The sequence below is a fragment of the Falco cherrug genome, chromosome 4 (assembly GCF_023634085.1).
Source record: "Falco cherrug isolate bFalChe1 chromosome 4, bFalChe1.pri, whole genome shotgun sequence".
NCBI lineage: Eukaryota > Metazoa > Chordata > Aves > Falconiformes > Falconidae > Falco > Falco cherrug.
In genome coordinates, this window is record NC_073700.1 from 19507843 (window position 1) to 19526937 (window position 19095).

Genomic DNA, 19095 nt, shown 5'->3' on the forward strand with positions numbered 1-19095 from the left:
GTGAAAGGCAGCGAGTATCACATTAGAGATGCTGTGTACTGCACCTTTTTTTTAGAAAGGGAAGTCAACAACACACAAATTTCTTGTAAAAACTGTATCTGTCTCAACACACACACTGAAAACCTCAAAATCAAGTTCACAAAGCCTTCTGCATTTCCCACAGCAACGTTAGTCATGGGGTCTTTAAGAGAAATGCCCCAGTTCTGACTAATTGGTCAGAGAGAACGATGATACACGTGTTTCATTACCACCAACCCCAAAATACACATGTGATAAGAACTTCTCCACCTCTGGCGCCTTCCCCCCCGCCGCTCTTCTCTCCCTGCGGCACAAGGCTGGAGCTCCCAATTCCCGGCCCACCTCACCTGGGCTCCCCGCAGGCCCCTGGAGGGGGGATTGCTCCATCCAGTGAAGCAACCAGGCCTGGAGCAACGCAAGGTGAAAATCCTTTCATCTCCTGCACCATCTCCTAGACTGACGTTTTCCAGAGAGGATGAGGAGATTTGAGGGCACAATGGCGAGACTTGAGGGGACAATGAGGAGACTTGAGGGGACAATGACTCCAAAGCCAAGCTGCGGTGGGGACGCAGAGGTGGACGGCCCAGGGAAAGCCAGCCATGATGTCCAGGGCTGGCTCAGGGCAGGAGCACCTCCAGATTGTGGTGTGAGGGGAAAACGAGCACCGGGGCCTACACTGACAACATGCCGTCAACCCACAGAGGACAACAGCCTGTGCTGGGCGATGAAACACCAACAACTGTCAGCAAAGGCATCCCCATAAATCCAGCTGTGCCTGAGCTCTTACAACAGGGGAAGCTTCAGAGACAATCTGGCACAAGAGGCCACAGTTTTCATGCAGTTTGAAAGGATGAAGGTTCAAATTGGTAAGGAGCTCTCGAGAGCCCCTGTGGACAACCCACCGTTGGCCTGGCCAGGCCCAGCACCGACCACCACATGGCCACAGGACAGGCCGTGCCACCTCCCCAACGCTCTGGCAGGAGCGGGGCTACACACCGCCTCACGCAGAGCCGGAAAAATCCCCAGGTTCCCTTCAAAGCAAGGCATGCTTTGCTTTGCTTTCTTGTTTGTTTGTTTTTAAATATTCTGGCAGTGGAAAGAGTCACTGTTTTGTTTTTCTCCCCCACATATGCTATATAGTTTTTTCTCTAGCACTCATTTCTTGCTTACTCAGTTGACTATAGTCTGCTTCTCACAGGAACGCTAGCTGTGTTTGTCCCCAAACTGTATCGTGATCCAACTGCTTTGTGTCATCCCACCAGCACCGCACAGGGAACCACGATCAAAATATTTTCCCTAGGATGCAATGCTGAGAGATGGGCCTATACGTTATTTTAGAGCAGAGCTGACCTGCAAGGCTGAAGAGTGTGCAGAAGTGTTTTGGCTAGTGAACTCAGTAAACACCACGTGAAAAAAAGAGGGAGTAGTACTACAAACAATACCAAGGCTTTATTTGTACAACAGTGCTGTTTTGCCAGATACACTGCTAAGAAAATACCGCATTTCAGCTATACAACACAGTAAGTCCTCCTGCAAATTACTGCACAATACGACCACACTTTCAGCAACATTTAAACACGGCCAATAAATTAATACAGGACATCCCAACCATCCACAGGTCACAGTCCTCAACAAGTAGGTCTAATTCTGGAAGGTGGTGAGAGACACATAAAATAGTTTGTAGCAGCAGTCCAAGGCAGTGATGAAGCAATCCCCACTTCAACTCATCTAGAAGCACTGACATGAGCCCAGGCGCTAAAGGGATGCAGGATGAAGCCATCCCCAGTCCACACAACTTGCCTTCCCTCTCTGCAAGTTAAAATTAACTTCCCTGACAAAATGCAAATACATTAAAAAAAAATACCCAAGCCAATTAAGAGACAAGTGTTTAAAGACATGAGTAGTAATTACAAATGTATTATTCATACCTAATTTACAAGATGAACTTCTTTCAGTAAAATATTAAACTGTTTACATGCATTCAGGAAGACAATTTCCCAACCCTTCGCGTCCTGCTCTGAAGCGGTGACTATTGCTACGCAACAACTCCGCAGACTTACAGTGTACACTATGGAGCAATCAGAAAATGTTTGACCTCAGATATCTACTTGACCCTACAGAAATGCAGACTCGCTCACTATAAAATCCTAAACAATGGGGCAGACAAGGTCACAGGGTCAAAGCAAGTATTAACAGGTCATTGTGCAACCCACTTGGGAGCAATTACTTCTGGTCACGGCTAAGTGGACACTTGATTGAATACCACTAAGACAGCTCACATCCCACAGATAACAATCCTCACAGCGATTAAGAATTAAAGCCCCCATGATTCAGCCTTTATTACTCAAATGAACCTAACTATTCCATAAAAAACTCTGGGTATATGCATGATGCAAGGTCTAAATTGAAATGCCACCTCATTAAACAATAATATCTAATTTTATCTAAATGAATTTTCATGAAAGTACGCCACACAGCTCAGGAATTTTTAAAATGAATTATCACAAGCGATACATAATTTCACCAAAACTGCTGCAGGAAAAAAAAAAAATAGCTTCAGGGATGAAAGGGAAACATCTATGCTGAATGAAAATTGCACTTCTGCTTGCAGAAAGGGTAAAAGGGGGATTCAGGGCTTCTGCCAGACAATAGAGCCAGATTTTAATCAAATCAACACCCCTCTGCTATAACAGCTATGCTCACCCTACCCTGACCGACAGTAAGCACCTGAAGCACGTGCCGAGTATCACTGCACACACAGGCTACTTTCAGAAAAGGGGATGTCATCTGCACATCAAACCCCTAAAATTGGGGTTTATTATCATAAGCCCTTGAAAGAGCTACCCACAACTCTGGCTATTAAGTGGCCTCCATTGCTTCAGCTGAGAGCAGTTTGTACATCCCCTCCTGAGGGGTGAAAACCCTGCTCCAACACCTAGGAGCACTTCCACATGCTGGCTTTTCATTTAAGAACTTAATTATTTTACAAAAGCTATGAGAAGCACAGGCAAGACGCCTGCTTTAAAAGAGGTCCTGTCAGGAATCAATGAAAGAAACAAGACAGGTAAATGGATTTCATTTTTAGCCTATTTATTTGTTGGTTCTATGAGCAGGGGCAGCGTGTTTCACTGCCCTATGAAGAAAAAGCAATGCCACTGGCCCAAAGATAGTCTCAGCCTCATTTCTATAGCTTCACACATAACTTTTTCCAAAGTCTGGTGCTCTCCATCAGCCTTTTGTGTCCAATTGGTTCCTGTAATATAGCTGGTACTCAGAAGCCCACAGCTTCTTTCAGAAGCTGTGCCTTTCATATGAGGAGAGGACACACGGACACACACCACACCCCCCCAAAAAAAAAAAAAACAAAAAAAAACCCCCAAAAGCCCCAAAAGAAAAAGGGAAAAAAAAAATCCCAAAGGAATAAAAAAACGAACCCAAAAGACATTCTCCAAGCTAACTAGCCCAGCATAAACCTGTGGAGAAAAGCAAGTTGCACAGATGCTGGTGGTTGACTGAGGCACCGGGAAGGACGGAGTGAGACCATCAGGGAAGGGATGCTAACACAAGTTAGGGCCCTTCTGGAGATTAACTCCTTCACCCCTTCCCCACTCCACCCCAGCAGCAAAGACAACGCCTCAGGGATATTTAAGAGCACTGCATATGCAGACACTTGGATGTGCAAAATTATGCATGCATGTTTGGAGGCCATTTTAGAGCCTGGCTCATGAGTCATACAGAAAGTAGATCAGGAGGAAAAAAAAAGTTTTAAGATGCATTTTTCTGTATTCGTGCTACTGTAGCATAGCTTTGGTGTTGTTTTTTTTTTTTGCTTTGCTTTTTTTTTTTTTAATATTGAAACTCTTTGAACCTTTTTTCTGTAGCTGTTGGAAAATTCTGAGTTAAAACAGGAGTATTTTACATTAGTGTTAATACCATAATAGTCAGCTGATAACATATCAGATATGTATAATTCAAGCCTGACAGACGGGTGTTCACCACCGTTGATTATTGCACAGGAGTACACGAGGAATGAAAAACTGCATGGTTGCTTCTCCCTTGTCCTGCTGCCAGCGAGGTGTAATAACGCTATTATGAAAAGCAAACAGGGATGAACTCTGCTCAAAAGAAGGTGAAGCCTGAACTGAGAAATCAATTGCTGCATCAGTTGTGCCCCTACAACTGAGTAATGCTGTTACAAAGTTCATTGAGCCTTCAAGATCCTCACCCTGGCAAGGCTTACAGTATTGTGCATATTTTATTGGCACTGAATATTCATATTATGGCAGCATCTGGAGACCAACTAAGGCTGCCACTGTGGGGAAAAAACAGTCCTAGAGTTCACCCACCAGCTGGAGATTTCATCAAGAGATCCACGCTTGGTTTTCCGTTCTTTCATGGACTTCCTGCCAAGTTGCACATCTCCCTGTACCCAGGTCTAGGATGAGGATCTCGTATTCTACAAGCCTGCAGCGGACGATGTGTTACAAACCCCAGTGCCTGGTTACAATGGCAGACAGTGCTGCTGGGTGCAATAAAAGCCCACTGTAGATGAGAGTCCAAAAATAAGATGCACTCTCTCACTGAGACAGTCCCCCTCACACCCCAGAGGGCTGTAATCGGGAAACAAGTAGCAAAGTGCTGCTGGGAGACAGGGACTATCTGAGCTTTGCTGTACTGATGCAGCAAAGGGGCACTGACAACTCTGAGATCCACAAAGGTGGTTAAAATGGGACAAGCGGAGAAGGACTGGGAAGGCGGGGATAAACTTTATGTTTCTCTCTGCAAGGCAGAACAAAGCCATGAAGGGATACGAAAGCAGTCTCAAGTCAGAGCAGTGCTTAGTAGCAGCACATCCAATGGTCCTCAGAATGGGGAAAGCATTGGAAGTAAAGACACATACACAAAAAAAGACAAATGAGGCAAGAAGATGCAAGAAAACTCACTTTTAGCACCAGCCGAGTCCAGGAAGGGCAGGACTTAAACATCAAGCAGTGGCCAGTGACTGGTATTACCACCTGCAGAGTCATGGGGGAACCATTCAACAGGGCATCCTTAATGTAGCTGTATAGTCCCTTCTTCCTTTCCTAATTCTTTCAAAACCATTTAAGCATACCATACATAAAATATAAAGTTGAGAGTTACTACAGTCAGCCAGGCCAAAATCTACTGGACGGTTCAATGACTCTCTGACATGCTTCTGATGAGGAACATGAATGAGACCAGAGAAGTAAGTCACACCTAAGCTAGCAAGGACAGCGGTGCATCAGACCACCAAACCATCACACAGGCAATGGTACGTGGTATGAATCTGGGCACATAGATGATTTTCAGGGATGGTTGGGGTTTTGGGGGGTTTTTTTGTTTGGTTTTTTTTTCTTCCATTTAGTATTGTTTCATTTGTGTGTCCAGGAATTTCTTCTTGAATTATTAAGTGCTGCCCTATTCCCTGACCATTTGCAGTGCACTGCAACGGTAGCCCTGTAGGCTACCTCCTGTCCACCCCATCCTCTCTCCCATGTCCCTCTCTCTGTGCTCATCCTTTCCAGCTAAACAGACTACCAGGGTGCCAGCATGCTCCAGAAAACTCAGAAGCCTGCAGCCTGGCTTACGCCTACTCGGCAAGAGAACTGAGGTTAACTGGTTCTCCTGAAAGCTGTCCTTACATCCAGTTCTGACCAGCCAAAACAATACACTCTCACGAAGACTCTGCCACCTTATAATGTCTCTCAGCCAGGAATTCAACACCTAGTAGATATTAAATAATCGCAAAACAACCCCAGCTAAGGTCTGACAACTCACTCCCTACTTGCAGTTACTTCTAGGGTGGGGGAAAACACCATAGTGCCTGTATGCTTAAGCAGCATTACCCAGTATGTATCATTTACAGAAACTGGTCTGAACAGCTACGTACCCGCGCCTTGTGTTAAGTCAGACTTTGTAAGCACAGACTTGCTGTCCAGTAACTCACACCCGAGTTTTACAAAGAAAAGCTGACCTTTTTTTGTGAAGCATACAAAGGATTTTAACCTTCCCTGCAGCTCCCAAGTAGCACATCAACACTTGCAAACCAAGACATTCAGCTGCCAGTATAGACTTGGACTTCCAGCAACTGGGCATGTATGGGTGATGTCCAAATTCACCAGGCGTGAGCAATGACACCTCAGTTTCCCTCCCCCTTACTCAGCAGCTGGAAGAACCACTGCAAAGGGGGCCATGTCCCATACTCATGGCTGGAGGTGAGAGATCAGCATGGGATTGCTGCAGGGAAAGGAAACTGAGAAATCAAGAAGGAAATGGCTGGGCCAGATAAAAACCCCAGTTCTCCCTCTCGTGTAACAGGATGCTTCTGGTTCAGGAACAGATGGGAAGAGAATCCACTCCATGGCTAAGCAAGAGGAGGTAGAGACGCCTGAAAAATTCCCTTTGACTTCAGCTGTCTCTCTGACAGCCTGACTCAGTCATGGACCAAGCAGATAACAGGCGGCCATTCATCAGCTCAACCAATACACAAAGGCAAGAATTTCCCTTCTTAAAGGGATTTAATGATAGAGCTTTAGAAACTGGTTAAAGGAGTGAGACTGAGAGTAAGCACACTACAGATGAGACCCAGTAGGTTGCTATTAATATTGCCCTGAAGCAGACACCCCAATCTGCAGCATGGGAAGAACACAGTTCAAAGAGCTAGGCATGTTCTTCAAGCAAAACATTGCCCAACTGCAGAATTAGAGCTGAGTTCAGTGAAAAGTTTTTCCACAAATCTATTCTAATGGACTATTGACTTTTTTTTTTAATCACAATCAGAAAAAGCTGACCCATGAATGCTTGTCTTCCTTGGTACACTGAAAAAAAAAAAAAAGATACAACTAACTAGCTGGCCAGGGATGTCAGTCAAATCTCTGTCCAGAGAAGATTTTTTTCACATCTCCCTTTGAAAACTGAAGGTTAGAACATATTCCATAAGGACAGTCAGAGAGCAAGCCTACAGGCAGTACTGCATTCATCACCCATACCTGCATCTTCTTGTGCCAGTGGGTCCTCCCAAAACATGCCCCACCTCTGCCATGCTGGCCTGCAAAGGGCTGGAGATACTGTGCATTTTCTAGGGTGAAGCAGTTGGGAAAAGAGAAAAAGAAGTTTTCAGCTTTGCAATTCTTCAGCTCCCTGCAATGCCTGCCTTCCCTTTTTGTACAGAATACTTCAGTTGCCTGGAGCTATTCTAGTTTATATTGGGCATTCATAGCAAAAGCCCAACATCTCTTGCTATTTTTGCTCATGGCTACCTAGACAAGCATCTCCGGTGCTGCAGAGAAGCACCTTCTTAATGAAGCAGCTATGAGATCAATGTTGTATGGCTTCCAAGAGCAAAAGAGTTTACAATTAGCTGAAGGTCTGGTATTTGACAGTTTTTTATGGCTCTTTTACAACTGTTTGCAAATCTTTTCTTCCTTTAAATTATTCTGAAAAGTGTTAGGGGGAAGCCAAAAGTTACTTTGTGTAAGCATGTATCTACTTGCATGAATCCAAGAGTCTTTTTAATTTAAAAGTACCATTACAAATGCCTGTATTTACACGATAGTTGTTTATGTAATGCTTTAAAGAAAGCCTAAATGAAGCACAGAAGCCAACACTAACGCAGAAGACAGTGGGAGTTAAGGAACATGCTCCTGGGGCAGTCCAGAAAATGGCAAGGCATAGTGCCTGCACCATAAGGATTCAATAAAAAGGATATATTTCTCAAAAAGAACTTTTGATAAAACCTCGATGCATGCACAACCTATGATTTTTAGGCTCTTCTTCCTGTGATTTTCAGGACCTCTGTTTGCATGTGCTTAACAAAAAAAAAAAAAGCCAGAACAGACTGTTCCCAAAATTCAACCCTTCTCAGGAGGTTTTGTGCATTTTGATAAATGCAAGTAAATGTGAAAATCAAGCTCAAAAGTCTCTCTTCAAGTAGGCCTTTTCCAAATCCACACCTCTCTTCCTTTCACTCAGATACACAAACCTTCCAGTACTTCTGAACCTATGTCACAAGTCCAGAACAGTCTGACTTTCAAGCCGGAGCAGCAGCCCGGGTCTTGGCTCTCAACAGCACAGCACAGCCCCTTGCCTTCACCTCAAAGTATCACCTACTCAAAATGAAAGTGCAAGAAAAAGCCTTCACAGATAAAAAGCATGTTGTAGCCTTAGGCCTGTCAGCATGGCACATGTCTAAAGAGAAAAATGAATCTGCATGATAGACTTGAAATGCAGGTGCCTGGATGGAAATGAGAATTTCCACAAGCAGGCATACATATGTTTAAAAAAAAAAAAAAAAAGGGAAAAAAAGAAAGGGATGCTCATTTGCAAGAGAACACAGGACAAAAACCAAAGCTACACCTGTAAGAAACATGTTTCTTTGCCAGGTGCCTTAAAAAGGTTGTATCTTCATTTTAGACTCCAGCCAAAAAGATTAAAGCCATTTTCACCCTCACCCAAATCACCAAGGAGACCAAACCTTCTCCAGCTTTTAAGTGCAGTGAAGTTAGCATTGAGGGAGGATTCAAGAGAACCATCTCCCAAGCTCCAGATCACTACCACTGTTTCACAGCATCCTCCTTGCTGCTGATGCTCCCTCCCTCTGCTCCCATGCACCAGCAGCTCTCAGTAGGCTCCCCCACCAAAACGCCACGCACAACTGTGGAAGCATCTTGCTGGACAGCACCACACGATCAGTGCCGTCTATTTCTCATAATCGTACCTATGGTCTGGCAACACCGTACCCATAATCCAGACTGACAGCATGCAAGATCCTACATCTCCCAGGGGAAGCTGAGCTTCAGCTCAGAAGGATGCCTCCAGCAATGGGGAACTCTACCAAGTTATGTACTCTTATGCAAGTTTGGGGTTTCTTAAACATCTGAAGGGGGGTAGGGGGGTGGGGAGGGGAGGGTGCGTGTGGTAAAGAAATCAATCCAGTAATCCTTGTTGATTATACTGACAGTAATTATACTTGTGTTATGCCAACAGTATCTTCAGTCTCGACAGTGCCAGTGCTTTGAGATAGCTTGACTGCCTCATGGATGAAATGAAGCTGTAGGTTTTAGGCCACTAGAAAGAGGACAATAAGTGCTGAAGGTGATTTGGGAATGCAGGACAAGCACACCAGCTGGATACTGGTGCTGTCTGTAAAACCACTCTATTCCTACCCAGGGCAGAAAGCATAGCCCAAACTTTGCTCAAATGATTTCTTCTGTGAAAGCAGAGCAGTGAAGGTGCAAGGACACAGAGGAGCACAACTCATAGACAAGCTGAAGATGACAATGTGCCAGAATAATCAGATGAAGCTCCCACAGACCTGAGCATCAACTGGGCATTTTATGCAGCTTCAACCACCTTTGCTGTGGTGACCTACCATGTCCCACAGCAACCAGCCCCATGGAGCCAATGCAGGTGCCAGGCAGCTGGGACCTGCCTGTGCCTGCTGTCACACATGCCCCCCACAGTGGGGATGGACACGTCCCTGTGCCACCCAGCCACTCTACTCCTTCTTCTTCCAAATAAACAAATAGAACAGAACAACAAACCCCCTAAACCCCACCTACCTCCCTTTGCAGCCAGGTGTTGGTAGATTTATTGAACTGGTTGGGTTTTTTCCTCCTAGATGAAGGCTTTAGATTTCACATCAGGAAAGAACTGCTCACGGTCTAGAGGGCTTGATCTGAGTGATACACTAAAAGCTACCATCCTCCAGTTATTACATGAAATATGTCCAACTCCCTCAATATTTTAATAGATATTTTACAATATAAGTACACTGTGTGGGAAGAGACAGAACAGTCACCACATCACAGTTTTCTCAGCTGGATCCTGCCCAGCTGTGGGATCACCAGTGAACAACTGATAAATTTAAGTCCTGTTCTGACACTGGTTCCTCCTGTTGCTTTTGGCGAGTTGCTTAACACCCAGCATGTCCAAGTTTCATTGCTTTATATATATATATACATATATCTATGTATACATACATACTGTAGAAATCATATTTATTCAACCTCCTACAATGTTCAAGAAAGCAACGAATTATGCTAAAGCATTTGAAAGCGAGACAGAGATCAGGAGCCTCAAGAGAATGAGCAGTGATTTTACATCAGCCCACAGAGCTCCGGAGTGAACAACCATCCTCAGCCTTTGAAAATCAGGACCCTTTCGAGGGAGCTTAAAGGCAGGTGAAAAATTACTTGAGGTCTTTGGAGGGGGAGGAAAAAAAAAAAAACAAAACACACATATACACACAGAGATGATCAGAAAACACCACAACCAACCCAAAGCACTTATGGGCAAACCACTGATTTGCAATTCCAAACCACTTTTCTGCCTGAATCCTCCACTTACTATCTTATCTGATCTCTCAGGGAATCCCCTGAACATATCTACTTTGAAAGGACCTCTCAAGCTCTACTCTGAGCGCTTCTAAGCACGGAAGGTTTCTGTTTTTTAGGGATGGGCGTAAAGTTATGACAAACTAACAGCTTTTTCATGTACTCTCTTTTCTGGTGGGTTTTATTTTTGGTGTTGGTTTGTGTTTTGGGGGTTTTTTTTGCACACTGCTGTACCACTCATTTTCTGGCAAGACTATCCTTATCAGGTAACTCTGCTCTCTTTGCCAAATAAAGGTTGCCATACCCAACAGACACACACTTTTACTGGCCCACCACATGTAAACATTAGCCTAAAATAAATTCTAAGGCAGCACATATGCCATGATCTGTATCAACAATATAACAAGTAAGTGCTGCTTCACCAATATTCAAGAAATGTTTTAAAGTCTGCAGCCACTGGCAATTCTGGTGTTTTCAGCTAGAACGGTACAAAATCACTGCTAAGAAACACCACAGACACACTGCATCACACCAACAGGGTGGTCATGTTGACGCTGAGGCTGGTTGAAGACATTGATTCTTTTTACTACCAAAATGTCCTACATTACATGACCTCAGAACTTCACAGGCCTTATTCAAATCCTCCAGCAGCCTCTTAACACGACAACGTTTTCCCATTCCCACTTTGTGGACAGAAGCATGCAGATGTGGAGGAAATGGTGTAGCGCCAGTTAAGGAATAACAAAGTCCCGAACTTCTGACTGCCAGCTTAAATTTGCAGGCTTTGCATTAATGTCCTTTGTCCAAAAATCCATTTGCTGAAATGAGTAAGAAAGAAAGAAAGAAGGTTCCTCCCCTCTCCCCTTGTCATTTTGTCTTCTAGGAGGAAAAAAAAAAATTACCTTCAATTTGGAATCAAAATCCTTTCAGCAAAGAATTTTTGAGGAACAGTGCATGGAAACACCTGTTTTAAGTGGGGATGTTAGAAGCCCAAAAAACAGTATCAAGAATAATGATGCTTTTTTGAACAATCAGTATCAGTCTGTTCCCAGCATTATTTTTGGAAATGGTATAGCTAATATGACAGCTATGATTTGGAGCCTTCAAAAGGCGTAAGCTATTGGCATTTTAAATACATTACATACAAACATGCACGCACCCCTACACCCACACTAACTCTGAAGATTTGTTCTGCTCCTGTCTGCTGGCTCTTCTGAGTGTACTCCACAACAGATTGTTTCCTTCTCTCATTGCATTTTTTTTTTCCTATAAGGGCTTTACACCAGGCATCCAAATATAAAGGCTATGAAGAGACCTGCATTAACATACCACACAGCAGAAGGGAACCTCAGTGGCTAAATGGACATAATCAAGCCTTTCAATTACACTATTACCCAAAAAGGTGTGGGTGGCTTATTACCAAAGACAGCATTTATTTTGAAAAATGGAAAGCACCATTAGAAACACCTAATATAACTCCTATTAACTTATTTGAATCTAGTCCTGAGCACATTGGGTTTGTAAGTGTCTGCTAACAGAGCATTCTGTTTGCCTAATTAAGTTTTCAGTAGGGTAAGCTATAGTTCTCATGCTTATATAGGGTGCTGAAAAAATCACATATAAACCAATGCCTAGCTTGATTTACCTTTATTGTATGAGAATTTGCTACAGGCTTTTCAAGAACTGCTAACTAATTTTCCATCAAAAAGGACAATTGCTGGACAAATTCCCAGCCCAGCCCAAGCGATGGGGAAGACAGACAGACTTGCCTCTAAGTTACAACTCTCCACGAAATCCCTATGGCACTTATAGACCCTTTGGTTTTCCTCATCACTTTTTCCCCTTGCTGGTCCACATTCTGAACCTTGAGCTTATTTCCCCAGCCGTGCCGGCAAGCAGCACCATAACACTCTAGCTGGGGAACATCAAGCAGAGGAAAATTACCATTAGCCAAAAAAATTACTCTTAAGAGGCTTAGAAGAAATCTCAGGGAATCAACTCAGATCTCCATGACAAATAATTAGCAAAATAAAGATAAAATACTGAAGCATCTCAGCTTTCCGCTACATTCCAAAGCAGCTTATTTTCTCCTTCAGTTTTATTCTTGCTGCATTTAAAATGCTTGCTTGCAACTTTCAGAAAAGAAGAAAAGGGAAAAAAACCAAGCAACAACAAGAGTATTTTGCCCAAAAAGACACAATTTCTGCCCACCGAATCCCTGCACCCAACCCTGCTCCAGGCAGGGCCCCCGACCCGTGCTCCCATGGGACCTGCTCACGGGGTGAGTGCTCCTGGAACAGGCCCAAGACTTTTTAAGCCGTATTACAGCATTAATATAATTTACAAAATGGTTAAAAATCAGAATGTTTTTCCTTCGTGAAAAATAACACACTTAATGCTTTTCATCTGGCACATAAAATTTACAATACCTCCAGGAACATTTTCTTTGGTTAAATCAACACTATTGGTACTTTTTCAGCCTTTAAGCGTATTACAGCCCCAGCTTTTTATGGGTTTTTTTGGTTGTTGTTTTCACCCATTGTAATAAACTTTTCAGAACCAGAAACGATCGACAAGAAAAAGCATTCCCATGTCAAACAATTTTAACTACTGCTTTTAAAACAATAATAAAAAAAAGGGGGGGGGCTTGAAACCCGACTCATGCAGTAACTATCTCAATGCAATTAATATAAAGTAATTATCTGTAGGGCCAAACTTCCCAACTTCAGCACTCTCCCCAGAATTGTTTCCATGCTGCTTCCATCAGGCAGCTGCAGCAGATGTTGGCTGTTAAAGGGCGCAGACGACACAGTTCATGACTTCTCGGAGGCGGCCGCGCGCCACATCTGCAGTCGATGAAGGCGAGTGCAGAAGTGTGGCAGACAGAAAGAAAACGTCAGCCAGGCCAAGCACAACCTTCTTCTGTGCTGGGGCTAAAAACAGAGGGGGCGTTTGCCCCGCTGCTCCGGCCAGCCTGGCCAGCCCTGGGCAGCGCTGCCGGAGGAGCATCCGGGCTGCGGCGAGTTCACACCGAGGAAGCAAACGGCGGCAGCAGCCTCCGACTGCCGCTCCGCACTCAGCTCCTCATTAACTGGGCGGCGATCCAAGTTCATCTGGGCCCCAGAGAAAGGCAATGCTTGTGTTTAGACCGCACAATACTGACATAACATTAACAGATTTACATATGCAAAACTGTGAAGCAACAGGCATTCCCCCTCAATTGACCCACAGCTTGTAGTGGCTGCCGAGTTATTCCCTGCTTAGGCTCTGTAACCAAGTGGGCGTCATGCGACTACCATCTGGGTACCACTTATTTAAAGCTGGCAGTCTCTCTGTAATAGGCAAGCTGGCAATAAGCAGGAAGGGAATAAATTGCATCATTTAGTTAACATCCACTTGCTTTGCGGCTGTTAAAAACCCATGACTGAATAATAATTTGGTTATTCCTTTTGCCAGACAATGCTGTCAGCCAAATCGTACTACGCATGCTGCAAAACGTCAGCTTGCAAAATTTCCACTTTAAAAATAAATTAAAGAAATTTGCAGTATAATGTGAGCTAAGAAGTTTTCCTAATGCTAGCAACTCAAATGCAATCAAGTTCTAAAAATAAACTTGGACTACCGTAGTCACCAGATTCTGCTTTTCCCTAAAATCTTATTCTTTGTTTTTATCAGCCACCTACTCCAATCCATTAAACTTGCCAAACATCAGCAACCTGGCCTGTAATGAGCAGAGGAACCGGGATCCGCTCAGAGGAAGGCTCATTAGATCCTAACACATCTCCATTTCACGCTACCGACTGCCCTTCTCATCCTTTGCCTTAATTCATAGATTTTATCATTTCCTTCTGTCTGACACAACTGCTTTCACAGAAATCGGTATCAAAGAAAGTGGCTGAAACCCTAGACCGCTGAAATACAGCTAGAACGTACCCTTTGTTTAAAAAAAAAAAAAAAAAAAAAAAAAAAAAGGAAGAAACAAAGGGCTTTTGAAGTGGGTTTCTCTTTGGGGCTCTTTAGTTTGCAGAAAATTAAGTTACCAATAGTAATCAATTATTTTTTTTTGGTCCCAATTTGCTAGAAATACATTCTGGCACACATATAATCTCAATATCCATCTCTCTTCGGGACTTAAGGGAAAACCCATGCCGAGTATGCCTTTATACTGCAAACATAACAAGGGTTTGCATTATACAGCGGGAAAAGTCAGAAGTAATGTTTCCCTCGAGATTAATGGCAAGGGAGAGCCAAGAGCACAGTCCACAGGTAAGAGTTTGCTCAACACAGGCTACAGCATCTCTGTCTTTCACAAAACCAGGCTCGCTCCTCCCTCATTACATTTTGAAGGGGCATCAGGGACTCTGAAGTGCAGAAACAATTTAAGACAACTGATAGTAAGTGGAAACCTGAGTTCATTAGTAACTCACTTCCAGTATTGGCAATGCAGACAGCCTCGGGGAGAGGATGCCGGAGCAGAGTCAGGCTGCCGTACGCCTCACACATCTGCAATGGGCAATCAGCAATGACGCCTCCAGCATCCACACCAGGTACAGGGCTGAAAGACCACACAGCCAGGCAGAAAGACATCAAAAGCAAATGGGAGACAACCGTTTTCCCCTCCCTATCCCTGTCTTGTCTCCACTGCAGGTCTAGGGGGCTAATGCAGAGCCACCAACCTCCACCCCACACCATGTTGCGACACGCCACTGGCAGCAGGGGCAGGCAGGTACATCAAAGAGCATGTATGGTTTCAGTACGGGTAACCCCTTTCATGATCCAGCAGCGATACAGGATAGACAAGGTGCAATGGGGTCTGCACCACTCAATCTCAGAACACCTCCTGAGCCAACACACATGATGATTGTCCACTTAAAAAAAAAAAAAATCATTTGGAAAGAGATGTTTTTACAGGCTTCCACCACACCATGAAGCTCTTGCCACTGCAGTTGGGATGTTCAGCCAGCCCAAGGTGGGTAGGGAAACGCAGGACCCACAGCAACCCACAGCCCACCACAACAAGGGACTGCCACTGTGGAATGCAACAGGGCAATGGACAATCGTTAACTGCCTGCAGGCTTTTACGGAACAGTCACAAAAGATAGAAGAAGATAAGGGTTTTATACAGCATGATCCTGTACCAACCTGACAAGACAGTGGTCAGATGAAGGAGGAGAATTAAAAAAGGGAACAGAAACAGAGGGCAGAGAAAAAAAAAAAAAATCTGTCAGAGGAAATGCAATGCCAGAAACTCTTCTAGGACCCGGTGGCTGGATGCCAACTCAAAAGTCTCCAAAAAAGTAAGGCTACAGAGCCCCTGGAACCACCCTGATTAAAAAAAAAAAAAAACCCACACTGTGCATGCTGAGGTTTGTACTTGTGCTTGCTGTGCATGCTTCGCCACTCTCACCCAGGAAGTCTCAGCCTGAAGTACTGCTCTGGAGAGGAGACCCAAGGCATCCACTAACTTTGGCAAGTAATCCTTTGGAAAACATACATCCCCTAAAGCATCTGTATATCGCAGAGAGTGTTTGAAAAGCTTCACAGTCCTGAGCCTTAGCACTTTTAATTGCATACACCATACCCAAGATCATCAACCCAGTAACGCTGTCATACACGTGGTACATTACCGTATGGTCAATCTCCCTAATTATTCTTGAGTTATTTTTTCCAGTAGATCTACAAAATTATCAGCATAAATCTCAAAACATTTACCAGTCAACAAACTCAGCACAACAGACATAAGCTTGGCCTTGACAAATAAAAAGACTAAGGAAAATGTATTTATTTGTAGCAAATGTCCTTTCCTATAACCGTCAAATAGATTACAACTGCATTTCTCTCCTCGCATTGCACCCTGGGATTCAGACATTTAACTAGCACACACTACACTCCTGGATTAATCATAAATAGAATATATTTTTAAGTGCATTAATTATGTAACAGATGCTTCCAGGATTCCAATGGAGGTAATTTTTAAAATCCCAGTGTACAGTTTTATGAATCTGTGCAGTTTCAAGGTTGTTTTCAATTTGTGCTCAAGACTACACCTATTTAAAACCAAGAGGTAATCAACCACTACATTATTTTTTTTTCAGTGGAGACTGGAAGACGTACCCTACACTGTTAGCGTTGGACAATCTGGCTGCTGATGGAGGTCCCTCCTGTTTCTTATGCAAACCTGCGGTCATGGCAAAGAGTCATGTGAATGCAAAATTTCTGCATTTGCCTTCTCCTATTAATTTCTCCTCCTCAGACTAATTTCTGCCATTCAGAAGCCTCAACCTTCTCCGGCACATTTGCATTCAGGTAACAGATATATTCAGTGGCATACAGTGCACATGGAATCCCGGGGCGAGGGACAGGGTGCTCAGGGGCCTCCAGAGAGCACTTCCTTTATTGATGGGGTACCATAAAATAACTCTCATTGCAATGCAAGCACAGTGGCACAGTACACAGGGTGGGTGGGCAGAGAGCCACTGCCACTGCTGCACAGTAGAGCTCCAAGTCACCTACCAAAAGCTCTCTGACCCACAAGCCCCGTGGTGTCTTGCAGTAGTAGCTGTCATCATAGCTATACCTTCAGAGGTCCTGCTGTTGGCTTGCTTTGAAAAATGGAGAAAAAAAAAAATTATTTTACCCACAAAGACTTTCTGCCATACTACAGAAAATTGGGGTTTACCTCACTTACCTTGATGGTAACAAACATGGCATATCCAGGTGCGGGGAATACATGCAGATCCACAGTATTTTCTTGCTAGCTAGTTACTGGGAAAACACTGCTCAGTCAGCTTCAGCTGCTAACAACCATCAGCAACTTCAGTGACGACAACTAGAGCTTGCAGGTCTCCTGGCTATGGCACTACAGTGACAGACACTGGCGGGGGCAGTGGGTGGGACGGTGGAGATCTCAGCAGCCTTCAGATGGCTGCACTGGAGCGCCATGGGGCAGGAGCACCACAGCCTCCATGTCTTGGATGCGAAGTTTGCTTTCCTCTCCATCTCTGCACATCATACAATTCTTGGCTCAAGTCACAGACCTCCTCACAGAGCTTCACCTCTGCTTCTGTTTGTGATGCTTAATTCATAATGACTTGGAGGGGCGTTTTTCCAGGCACTCGCTGCATGTGCAGCCTGCCAAGCAGGACAGCCCACACTCTGGTAGCACCAGCTTGGGCTCTCCCTTCAAGACACCCTCCAACTGGTCTAGGAGGCAAAGGGAAAATATAGGAGCATGGAGGGCAATTAAGGTTCCAATCAGATGTGATGTTGACACATCAGAACAAACAGTGAATAACCCTAACACGACATGAGCGTTATTTAGCAGCATGTATAATTGCACATGCAGAATATGAAACCTCAGCGACTCGGTGAAGAGGGGGGGAGGACAGGACCGGTTCAGGACTGCAGCTCTGCTCACCTGCACATCAGCCACCCCTGGGGAGACCTGGCAACTCCGGTTGGGCACAAACCAAGTAGGAAGAAAAGGTGAATAATAAGTATTTTATTCCTACTAAGTATTTTATTCTAACTGCTAGTCCTTTCCAAAAAAAAAAGGTAATAATTAAAAGTGAGGGTTAATGCTTTGATGCTTCACTTCACAGACTGCACATTCAAATTCCTCAACAAGAAAATGCAAAAACAGGTAGTTAACGGGCCTTCAGCTGAAGAAGGCAGACAACTTTGTGCAACACCAGGGAGGCCCCAGGGCGGGCAGCTGTGTGCCTGTCTCGCTCTTGGTCTCACTTCCCCAGGCACGCTGCAGCCAGCCTCCCCCTGCACGCCAATGACAGGAGCCGCGCAGGTGCAGCCCCGTCCAGCAGGCACCGGGCACCCAGCCTTTCCTCCCACTGCCACCCTTACTGCTTCTCCACCCGCCCCCAAAATTATCCACCGGCTCTGAAGTAAAACACATGGGGCATGGAGCAGCCTCATCCCACCTCATCAGCAGATGCTGGTTATACAGCAAGGCTTGGTGAGAGTCCAGGACACCCTGCAAGGCTTGGGGAGAGTCCGGGACACCCTGCAAGGCCACTCTGTAGTGCTAACCTCTTCTGGAACACTCTACCGATTGCTTCCCATCGCAGCACAGGGACAGCCAAGCAAGCCAAGCTCTCATGGGCAAGCAAATGCTCCCATGCAGGGAGGGAGACCGACCCAAAGCACACAGCCTCCCTGTACCACCTCGTGCAAGGATTAGGTCCCTGCCAAACTGTGGCATGACTTCACCCCCATAATCCCCGCGATACATGTGAATGCCAACACCATGCCAGATTATCAGTAAGGTGATAACACTTGTAGGCTTTACCTGCTTGGCATGGTCCAAGCAAGGCTCCCTCAGGGCTCCTCCAGTTTCACTTCCTCCTAACATGCACCTGCATCCATTTCAGAAGCAATAAAAGCATAAACCGTATTTAAAGCTTTACTCAAACCCCCAATATAAGCCTCAGCGAGCCCCACGCTACGCTAAGCCCCTACACCAACACCTGGGCTCACAGGCGGCCCCACCGCAGTCGGAGCCCATGGTGCCGCACATGGCTGTCCCTGCACAGGCGGACACTGGCAGCCACGCTCCCTCCCAGCCACCTTTGCATGACATCGACATCTTGCATGACACCAAGTGAACAGAGGCTACAGGTCAGACCCTTTTTGGTGCAAATCCAACATGACAACGCTGAGTTCTGGCCATCTATTTCCTTATCAACTTCTGTTCTTTAACTCAAAA

General features: G+C 44.8%; 1 protein-coding gene across 10 annotated transcripts in view; it reads right to left on the minus strand.

The window, feature by feature from the left end:
* The window catches only part of FOXP1 (forkhead box P1), a 391266-nt gene that overhangs the window by 357716 nt on the left and 14455 nt on the right, over positions 1-19095 (minus strand). The window contains exon 1 of one of the 10 annotated variants that reach the window (XM_055707729.1): positions 7029-7047. The exons of the other annotated variants lie outside the window; for them this stretch is intronic. The gene's annotated coding sequence lies outside the window, so the exon portion shown is untranslated. Of the gene's footprint in view, positions 1-7028; positions 7048-19095 lie in introns of those variants that run through there. 10 annotated transcript variants of the gene reach the window in all.